At 46.3% G+C, this 10884-nt stretch overlaps 1 long non-coding RNA gene across 1 annotated transcript; it reads left to right on the top strand.

Moving 5' to 3' along the window:
• The first annotated feature begins 1533 nt into the window (after positions 1-1533).
• LOC125084572 (uncharacterized) lies at positions 1534-2663 on the top strand. Its single transcript, XR_007122645.1, has 3 exons — positions 1534-1750; positions 1907-2156; positions 2256-2663. It is a non-coding gene; the product is annotated as an uncharacterized LOC125084572 (long non-coding RNA).
• Positions 2664-10884: the final 8221 nt, after the last annotated feature.

The following is a 10884-nucleotide window of genomic DNA, read 5'->3' as shown; positions in this document are numbered from 1 at the left end:
GAGAACCATGGGGAAGTACAGCTTGCTGCATGAAAAAAGCCAAATCCAAAGAATGGGAAGAAGAGGGACCTCCGGAATTTAACCTTTTACTTTGGACCAACAGAGTATTTTGTAGCCCAGAAACTCTTTTCCTTTGGACTCCAACCTTACTTTATGTCCAAAACAGGACTGGACATGGGCATTATGAAGCCAAAAATATCAAACAACTTCAGATCCTTGGTTAAAAACATTAGCAGCAACACACGACAGAGCTCACCTCCCCCATTCTTCACATTTCATTATGAGAGGAAAACCACAGGCCAAACTTAGCAAATGGTGTTATAATGAACTCACAAACCTTCTTCATGTGCTTACTTGTGGTTTCTGAGTCTCTGAGGCTCCGAAGTAATGTAAGATGGTCTTATTTAATACGCGTTGCGGAAGGAGGAAACAAAACCACATTTTTAGTCTCTTTTTGCTAAAGTCCCTTTCGTTTACTGTTTCTAGGCTCAAATGAATCATTTTCTGGTGATTTATCTAAGAAAATTTGGGATGAAAGGAGTTAACATGTGTCAGTCAGGGTTCTTAATGGCAAGTAACAGAGGCCAAGTCTGGCCCCTTAGAGCAGAAAGGAATTTATCCAAGTGTGTTAGATACTTCTAGAATCCCAGGAGGGCTAGACAATGAAGCCTGGAGGCTATGCAGTCAACAACAATCCCCCAAATCAATCCTTGAGCTGTTCCTAGGGGTTGTTCTACTGCCTTCTCCCTGAGCAAAGGGATTGTTGCTTGCACTGTGACCCCTCTCAGACCAGACCAACTTCTGAATCATCTATGACCTGATTGCAGTGCCCACCACCCTAGGCAGCATGCCCCCAAATCCTAACCAGCTCCTCTGGTTCTCAGGTTGTTCCTCCTTCTCCAGAGATTGCTATGCAAATCTTCCTCAGCCCCAATCTCTTTTGGGAAACCCAACCTTGTCCAGTGGAAGGGGGCTCATGCTCTAGAACTACCCACCCCAATGCACCCTGGTTGCTTTTGCTCAGGTTGGTGTTGTTCTGTCTGGAGTAGCACCTGGGGTGGTCCAGACCCCATGATCTCTGAATCCTCGAGGCTGGGTCTCCTTTTTCCCAGTTCTCCCATAAGCATGGCAGGCACTCTGGATTCTGTGACTACCTGACCCTTAGCGCGAGCTCATGCATAGCTGCAAAGGAGGGACAGAAGCCTCACAGGGCAGTCTAGTGTAGACTCATATCGAGGGAGACAATTCTCGTGTACATTTCAAGGTTCTCTTCTGACACAGCGAGCCTTATTTCTATGTGGAGTGGTCCCACCTTGGAGTAGTCCAAGCTGGTAAAGAACCCATGGTACTTCCTGTTGGCTAGTCCCATTGACATCCTGGCAAGTGCTCCTGGCTGACCATTTATGGAGAGGACTTATCCGTCTTTTTGTTCTCCATCTCCCTCTTAGGGGTGGAAGGCAGTACGGGACCTGGTGCCACTTCTTCCCATTACTGTGTCATGTGTCACCCTCCATTTATGAGTTCAAGGCCATATACTGAACATCTAATGGAGCAGAATCACGAGCTTGAGAATGAACTATGCCTATTTTTCTCAGCTGTAAGCTCATCAGAAAGAGTGAGAGGTATTTTTTTTCCTTCTCCCAACAGAGGGACCAGGTTCTGTGTTCTGGATATCCGGACTTCTGTCTCAGGGGAGCATTAGATGCCTTTGTTTTCAGTCATCTAGGAGACAGGACTCAACCCAACTGGGGTAAGGAGGGCTCCATGGGTTGAAGGGGAGGGGAAGAAGGTGGTAGGGGTGGAGCTCCAAGGCTGGTTGGAGGGAAGGAGGGGAGATCTTGAAATAGTGAAGACCCAACCCAGTTGCAGGCACTACCTGATGAACGGTGACACTTTGGACCACCAGGGCTGGTCACCTGGAGGACAGAGAATGATCAGGTATTGCTGTGCGTGACTCTGACAGCCCAGGCAAGTGAGCTCCACTACTGAGCCTGGCATGCAAGGAGGGGTGCACAGGGCATTAACTGCCTGCCAGCACCCGGACCGGTTGGTCTGGACTCATGCAGCTAGCGAGGCTCACTTCAGATGGAACTGCAGTCCCGGGCAGACAGCTGGGGACAATAGCCACACGTACAGTTGATCCTGGAACAACACAGGTTTGAAGTGCTCGGGCCCATTGATTCATTATACCAACTAAACCCCCAACTTTATTTGGATGTCTCCAGTTTTTCCACTAATGCCCTTTTCTGTTCCAGGATCCAATCAAAGGGGCCACATAGTATTTAATCAGCCTCTCCAGTCTCCTCCAGTCTATGACAGCGTTTCTATCTTCCCTAGTTTTTCATGACCTTGACTGTCCTAAGGAGTAGTGGCCAACTATCCTGTAGAATGTCTCCCAAACTGAGTTTGTCAGATATTTTTCTCATGCTTGGACTGGGGTTGTGGGACCTGGGGAAAAAAATCCCACAAGGGTGAAGTGCTCTTCTAATCACATCCTGTCATTGGAGGGTTTATGACATCACTGATCATGTCAGCCTTCATCGCTCAGTGGACGTGATGTCTGCCAGCTTTCACCGCTGTCAAGTTACGAATCCCAGTTCTCTAGTCTCTTCTTCTAAAACCACCCAGCCCTTTTTTTATTTGCAATAGAAAAATAAAAAAATAAGATGCTGCTTGCAACTGAGTGTCACGGAAGCGTTCTTGACTGTTATATTTATATTTGAGCAAGGGTTTTCTTGAAGCCCTCTGCCTCGACCAAAAGTAGTAACTCTAATGGTAGGAATTTCAGGCTCTGTGACAGTTGGGTGTGGGCGTGTGGGCCTGGGTGATAAATGCAAGCAGCGTTCTCCATCCTCCCGCTCAGGCAGGGCCCTGCGCCTCGGCCTATATATAGGACCAGAGCATAGAGTAGCCTGTTCATAAAATCTTGGTACAGATTTGAACACTCAACACACCCACGCACATTCAAGGGACTATCCTACCACTTATTTGCTAACACGGGGTAGAAGTGCAGATTCAGAAGGGGTGATGATTGTTTACCCAGGACAAATTAAGCATCTTTGGTGGAGAGCGTCACTGGAGAGGAATATGGCCCCCTTTCTATTTCCAGTCCAACTTGTTCCCAACGAGACAGTCACTGCATTTTGAGAGTAAGCCCCTCCCTCCATCCTTGAAATTGGAAGCTACATGAAGATAGATATGAAAATAAGTATACAGCCCCCTCCCTCAGTGTTCATGCTCCCCGCAAAGAGAGATGCTGTTGCAATTATTTGATCTTAAGGCTGCCTGTTTCCGCTCCAGATAGGACTTCAAGCATCTCTTCTTTTCTTAAATGCCTCTGATGACCCTAAGAGGTATGGACGGACTTTCAGGTTTAATGCTTTAGACGGAAAGTATATTCCTGGGGTTGGGGTTGGGATCAGGAGAAAGACTACGGATCATTCAGAACCTCCGGGATGACAAAGTGCTTGTTGGAACCTTGCAGAAGTTGTTTATTGGGCTTCTGACTCGTACAGAAACAAGAATTCAGCAACAGATTTGGAGCAATAAAGCATGGTAATGTTTGTTCACACTTCGTGCTGTCAGAATTAAGATTCAGTTCCATAAGCCCTCGACTTGGGTCCTTCACAGAAACCATCTCATAATAGCCCTTCACGTGGGCTGTGTTACAGCAGTTCTGCGGGAGGTGAGAGCAAGGCATGGATTTGATGGAAGGCTTTTCGAGTGACTGGAGATTAGGAAGTGGCCTCGGGGCGTTCTGAGTTCAGAAAGTCACTCTAGTGTCTGCTCAAGATCAAGGGTGAAGCTAGCCTCCCACATCCACCTCATTTTAAACCTTCTCTTTTATTCAGCCCTTTGGCTGGAAGTTGGACTGCAGGGCAGAGGATTAGAACAAGATTCTGCCTCTGCTCCTAAGTGGCTCAGGGAAAGGAGGATGGGAGACAGAAGGATGAACAGTGGCCAGAATTACCCAGGTGATGAGGTGGGGTGGGAAGAGAAGAGCATTCTGGGCAAAGAGAGGGGCAGGGACACCTAAAAGCCCCAGAGGCAGGCTGGGAGAACTCCAGGTAGTGAAAACTAACCAGCCTCCATGGAAACAATGGGATTTTGCTTCTCTCTCTCTCTCTTTTTTTTAAGATTTTATTTATTTATTTGACACACACAGAGAGAAATCACAAGTAGGCAGAGAGACAGGCAAAGAGAGAGGGGGAAGCAGGCTCCCTGCTGAGCAGAGAGCCTGATGCGGGGCTCGATCCCAGGACGCTGAGATCATCACTTGGGCCGAAGGCAGAGGCTTAACCCACTGAGCCACCCAGGTGCCTGTATTTTGCTTCTCTTAAAAACAAATGGCATAACACATTAAACTTCTTTTGGAATTAACATGCCAACAGAGCTAAGGAAATCTGGGGAAAGGATAACGGGAAGAGAAAGGAGCCTTAAATGTTAAAGGAGATCAAAAAGCTACTTTCAAATGTTATGCTCTGGGCAAAAGAATTAATAAATGGATAGACAGAACAGAACACATAACCTTAAAGAGACCCCAGGACATTTCTGTATTTAATAGATCATAAGGAACTAATGGAGGAAGATGGGAGTTATTCAAAAAGTGGTAGAGAAATTGGTTATTTGTAAGAGATTGAAGTTACAGCCTCATCGGATATATTAAAATACATTACAGATGGATTAGCATAAAAGTAAGACATGAAGCCTTTTAAAGGCAGAAGAAAATGTCACAATTGAACACTTTCTAAGTACCACATCAATGAAAGTAATTGTTCTGAAAAAGAATGAGATTTTTCCACAAAATAAAAGAAATTCTCCTGTATCTAAAGAAACACTAAACAATAAAAAGCCAAATGATAAACTGGCAAAAATATTTTGACACTATGATAAAGGGTTAATAGCTTTCTTTTACAAGCAGACTTTACAAAATATTAAGAAAAAGTACACCAGAAAAACAGGCAAAGGACATGAACAGAAGTGCACACACCCAATAAAAGTTAAAGAATGTTCAACCTCGGAGGTAAGGAAAGAATGCACAATAGGGGCCCCTGGGTGGCTTGGTGGGTTAAAGCCTCTGCCTTCGGCTCAGGTCATGATCCCGGGGTCCTGGATCAAGCCCCGCATTGGGCTCTCTGCTCAGCAGGGAGCCTGCTTCCCCCCTCCTCTCTCTGCCTGCCTCTCTGCCTATGATCTCTGTGATCTCTGTCTGTCAAATAAATAAATAAAATCTTTTTTAAAAATGCACAATAAAATGAAAAGATAGTAGGGTGCCTGGGTGGCTCAGTGGTTAAGCCTCTGCCTTCGGCTCAGGTCATGATCTCAGGGTCTTGGGATCGAGCTGCACATCGGGCTCTCTGCTCAGCAGGGAGCCTGCTTCCCCCTCCTCGTCTGCCTGCCTCTCTGCCTACTTGTGATCTCTCTCTCTCTGTCAAATAAATAAATAAATAAATCTTTTAAAAAAATGAAAAGATAGTATATTTTCACCTGTCCAAGTGGCAAACATTTCAAAAGAAGGGACTCTGGCAATATGTACTGTGAGCCTCGAAAATTTGTTCATTACCTTTGACCCCAAATTCTACCTTTAGAGATCTACCTGAAGGCTAGAATTTTGAAAATAACAACTCCCCCCCCCCTTTTTTTTAAGATTTATTCATTTATTTTAGAAAGAGAGAGAGCAGGAGGGAGGAGCAGAGGGAGAGAATCTCAAGCAGACTCCCATGTGGGGCTCGATCTCAAGACCCCGAGATCATGACCCAAGCCTAAATCAAGAGTGGGAAGCTCAGTTGGCTGAGCCACCCAGGCGCCCCCAACAACCCTGTTTTTAAAAGCAAACTCCCCTTCCATGAATGTATGTAGGACCTAAACCTACACATTACAGCTCTTCTCTTTCGCATCATTTTACAATATCATAAAGAGAAAGGGTTTGTAGTCAGATTATTGAGTCCCTCGGAGAGAAACAACAGGGAAGTTACTTAACCTTTCTGAACTTCAGTTTCTTAATCTTTAAAACGGGATTTTGCTGTTAGAGCAATTCTTGTAGTTGAGGGAGGACACCTACGAATCACTCAATGAATCGTGGAGTCTTGGTTTCCATGTTCTCACCATTCTGATCCAAGCCCTAACATGCATTTGCTCATTTGAATTCAAATATCAGGTAAACTACCATTATGCATTTAGGATTCTGGTAGAGAATGGGAACCTGGCAGAGGAGGAGAGAGGGAAGGAATTTTAAGAAAATCCTAGGGATCTTGGTATATGATGGAGAAAAGTGGGCACCGTGAAGCATAAAGTAGTCCAAGTGCTCACATGGGAAATGGAAGCCTCTAGGAGCTAAGTATTGATCAGCCTAGGCAAATAAATAAATAAATAATTTATTATTTGACCATACACGCTTTTGGGACACATCTATAGTGAAGGAAGCACCTAAACTTTTGCTCTGCCTTTGCCTGAAATATCTGACACGCCAGTCAGCAATGCCCACCTTCCTGTGTGAGACACATAGCACTTGTGTCAACCTAAAGGCTCGTGATGTCTCTGCCTAATGGAGGAAACTCAAAATGGGCATAGAGACTTGGTTGGCAGGACAACGCCCAGGTGGGGTGATGTCCAGCCTCTCCCAGATTCCCACTGAAGAAACACGAACCGCCTGCCTTAGAGCTGGAAACTAAGGAAGACTGGCAGCCATGTGCCGGGAACACGGAGGAAGTTCTGTCATCTATAGCTCAGACTCCAGCAGATTAAAGAAGGGATGACTCCATGTGGGGCTGACTGTGAAATGCAGACCATGGGCAAACTCCCTGCCCCGGAGAACCCAGTCTGAAACACTTCAAAGCCTGACCCGCCATATCTGTGAATTCCTGGGGCTTATGTTCTCACTATCCCTTCTGTCTCTGCCCCCTCGGTCCCCACACCACCCCTGCTTGGCCCCATATCAGTCTGGCCAGAAACTCCAACCCTTCAACACTTTCTACAGAGAATTCCCTCAAAACAGGCATGTCATGAGCTCAGTGGTCTTAAGTCGGTTGGTTCCCCCCTGCCCCTGCCTCTGGGACAGTTTTTTGCCTCCCAGGGGACATCTGTGAGCGTCTGGAGACATATTTGGTTGTCACAACTGGGGGAGGGATGCTAGTGGCTTCTAGAGGGTAGAGCCCAGGGATGCGACAGCCCACCACGACAAAGAATGAGCTGGTCCCATGTGCCAATAATATTGATATCGAGAAACCGTGCCTGAACTCAAGATGTGAGTGAAGGCAATGAGGCTGGTGTTGGCGCCCAGTGTATGGGTGTCTGCCATTTCTGTGTCTTCCCTTCCTCCTTGTATTTTCTCTGCCCTCCTCCGCCCCTGCCCCCTTACTTCTCAGGAGCAAAACCAATCCCTCTCCCTGCCTCGTGGTCCCCAGCGAAGCCATCCCCTTCAGTGCTAAGAGTATGTCTCTGGCGTTTCATCCACTCTGCCAAGCAGCTCGTCAAATTCTTTCCTCTAAACACAGTGCTCTCCCTAAGAAGAATACTGGTTAGTGTGACCTCTCCCACCCACATCTTACTACACACACAAGTAAAGGAGCCACTTCTCTGGGAAATGGAAAAGGCATAGACCCTCCCCAGCCTTTGGGGAACAGCACATTCCTGCACCAGCCCTCCGAGTGGACAGTGGTGCCAGGCAGGGTCAGGGACCCTGGGGTGGCTGCTCAGAGGATGGTGGTGTCAGGCAAAGCATGTGTATGGCTATACTCATGGACAGGGTCTCTGGCCTGAAGGTGAAGCCTTCTCCGCAGCCCCACTGGGCTCTCTGCTGAAGCTGCTGGATTATGGAGAAACCGGAGTGAATCTCTTGTGTAAGAAATCCAACAGGTGGGGGTGCCTGGGCATCTCAGTCTGTTAAGCATCTGCCTTTGGTTCAGGTCATGATCCCAGGGGTCCTGGGATCTACCCCTGCACTGAGCTCCCTGCTCAGTGGGGAGCCTGCTTCTCTCTCCCTCTCCCACTGCTTATGTTCCCTCTCTAGCTGTCTCTCTGTCAAATAAATAAACAAAACCTTAAAAAAAAAAAAAAAAGAAATCCAACAGGTGGCCCCATCATGTTTGAAAGACTGTACCTCCACTCCCACTGGCTCATCCACCTGTCTCTGGAAGGCTCGACTCAGGATACATGTGACATAGACGACTCCAAGTTCTACAGAAAAGAGCCCTCGGGAGGAATCAAGCAAACATGCAAAACAAACAATGAAATAAACTCTGTGCAAAAAAAAGGTTTAATTTGAGTTCAAATAAGGTCCAAGAAGACACGTTTCCTGGGACAATGACCAAGGTGATCTTGGGGAGGAAGTGTCCGAGAGCAGGTGGGGAGATCTGGAGGTGGGAACTGCGATTGCTACATTGCAACCCAGGGGGGTAGGAGGAAGGGTGGTGCTCGATAGGAATTTCAATTCAGGGGCCCCTGGGTGGCTCAGTGGGTTAAGCCTCTGCCTTCGGCTCAGGTCATAATCTCAGGGTCCTGGGATCGAGCCATGCATCAGACTTTCTGCTTGGCAGGGAGCCTGCTTCTCTCTCTATCTGCCTGCCTCTCTGCCTACTTGTGATCTCTTCTGTCAAATAAATAAATAAAATCTTAAAAAAAAAAAAAGAATTTAAATTCAGCGAAGGAGAAGATAAAATTGAGAAATTCTCCCAGAACCCAGAGGAAAAATAAAAAAGAGATCATGGGACAAGTTTAATAACAAAAAAGTGTTATTTCAAAAAAGAGGTTGGGGAATAGAAGGGAGTGGAATGGAAGCAGAAAGGGGCGGGGAAAGACACTCAGAACTGCTATAGTTAATAAAAAAAAAAAAAAAAAAAGGTGGTGAGGGAATGAGGATCTTCCTAGAAAGGGTGAATTCAGACCTAATGAGGAAGTACACTGTGTCCTGAGAACAGGCGGAAATAAACCTATTAAAGCAAGATTCAGCAAAGAGTGAGGCCTGCCCGGGCCCAACCCACTCTGGCCAGCAGCACCTTGCTGACACTATTTGGAGAGCATCTGCATAGCCGCGCCCTCCCCACTCCCCACCGTCCCCCCCCCCCCCCCCCCGCCGCATTTCCCCCCCCCAACACTACCTGCGGGAGTTCTTTAATATGCAGCTGTAAGAAAACAATAAAAAAGATCCCATAAGAATAACTAGAAACCATCCTGATTAATGGAGAATTGTGGTTTATTGCAGTTAATGGAAGAAAGATATAGATTGCACACATGCATCTTATGCACATATGTACCTGCACTCCTGATTTAGATGATCATTATATTAATTTCCTGAGCACAGGGAATTGGTGAAAATCCTGTGTTTGGTGTAGCTGAGAAAAAAAAAAGTACCTGTTTTGCTCTAGTCTGGATCCTTTTCTGCCTGGGTCCAGGGTATGCGGCTGCTCCCCTTTTGCAGGTCCCACGCTGGTCTGAGAGGTCACGGTCATCGTCTCTGGTTTCAGCCCATGTCCTTGTTATGGTGATTTTTTTTTTTTTTTTTTTTTTACATTTCAAGGAATTGTTTTATTCAAGCTTTTGAGATGCAAGTTGTCATTAAGAGCTTTGCTCCCACCAGAGTCTCATTTTGCATTATATTAGCTATTGTCAGTTGTGTGTTGAGATACAGCAATATTTTTCTTTTTTAATTGAGGCAAAATGGACACACAACATTATATTAGTTTCAGATGCACAACATCATGATTCAGCATTTGTGTCCATTATGAGATGATCTTAATCACAATAAGTCTGGCTAAGTATCTGTCATCTTACATAGTTACAACATTCTTTTTTCTTGTGATGAAAACTTTCGAGATCGATTCTCTTTGCAACTTCCAAATATGGGCGAAATAGGTGAAAATGATTAAGAGGAATAGACTTCCAGTTATAAATCAATCCCCCCCCCCCGCCCCAGTACAGTCTCCTCACCACCAGCCTGTCTGTCCCTGCTGTCTCCCACCCCTGGGGGCATGAGCTCCTTGGGCTCTGTCCCACGCCTGCTTGCTCTAGGATGCAATGTCGAGCTCTTTACCACCCTGCATATACTATGCCAAGGGGAGGAGTTAACTCTGCAGCATTTGGTGGGGGAAATAAATTCCTAATTGGAATCTGAGAGAAAGACGTTTCCCTAGGTGGTAGAGACCTGGGCTCCATCAGGCTCCCCATGTAGTGCCTTAAAACACCCTCCCGGCTGCTACAGCTCAGGGTTTCCTACGAGGAACTCATGCCTGATCCCATGTGGATGCAGCAGCATCACTCAGTGCTGTGTCAGCCCTCAAAATCTGTCCCCAGCCCCTTGAGAATGAGCTCCAGGGGGATGGAGGTGACTCCCTGCTCAGGCGTTCTGAGTTAAACAAATGTGGACTAGTAGCCAGTTGGGAGGGAGTCACCAGAAGATTGAGAACATCTGCAGAAGCTGGAAAACCCACTCAATCCCTTGCCTGCTTTTGCAAACCTGGAGAATTCCTGTAGCTCCGAAGTCTTAAGGCAGAAATGAGAAGCACTTGTGAGCTCAGATAATGCTGGAATGTCTTCAGAAGAAAAATCTAGAAGAGTCGATTACGTAGAAAGGGTTGAGGTATTCTCACTTTCATTTTTATTCTTATATATTATTTAGATTTTAAAAAATCAGCTACATATTTTATTTTTCTATGTTTTTAAGCCTGTTAAAACAAAACAACAACAACAATAGGGGGATTCTTGGCCAGGAACACAGGGGTGCTAGGCTTGGACACTCGGTCTCTAAGTCTTGTAGATCCTTGAGTACCAGAGCCTGACAGGACACATTAATCAGGACAGGGGACTAGTGTGAGGACCCAGAGAGTGTGAGGTGGAGGAAGAGTCCTGGCCTCTGGCCGGGAGAAACCCAGAGAAGCCTTGAACTCTAGT

Source organism: Lutra lutra, chromosome 14 (genome assembly GCF_902655055.1).
Source record: "Lutra lutra chromosome 14, mLutLut1.2, whole genome shotgun sequence".
Lineage (NCBI taxonomy): Eukaryota > Metazoa > Chordata > Mammalia > Carnivora > Mustelidae > Lutra > Lutra lutra.
Note: the sequence above shows the minus strand (reverse complement) of the source record. Positions and strands in the feature narration are given on the sequence as shown.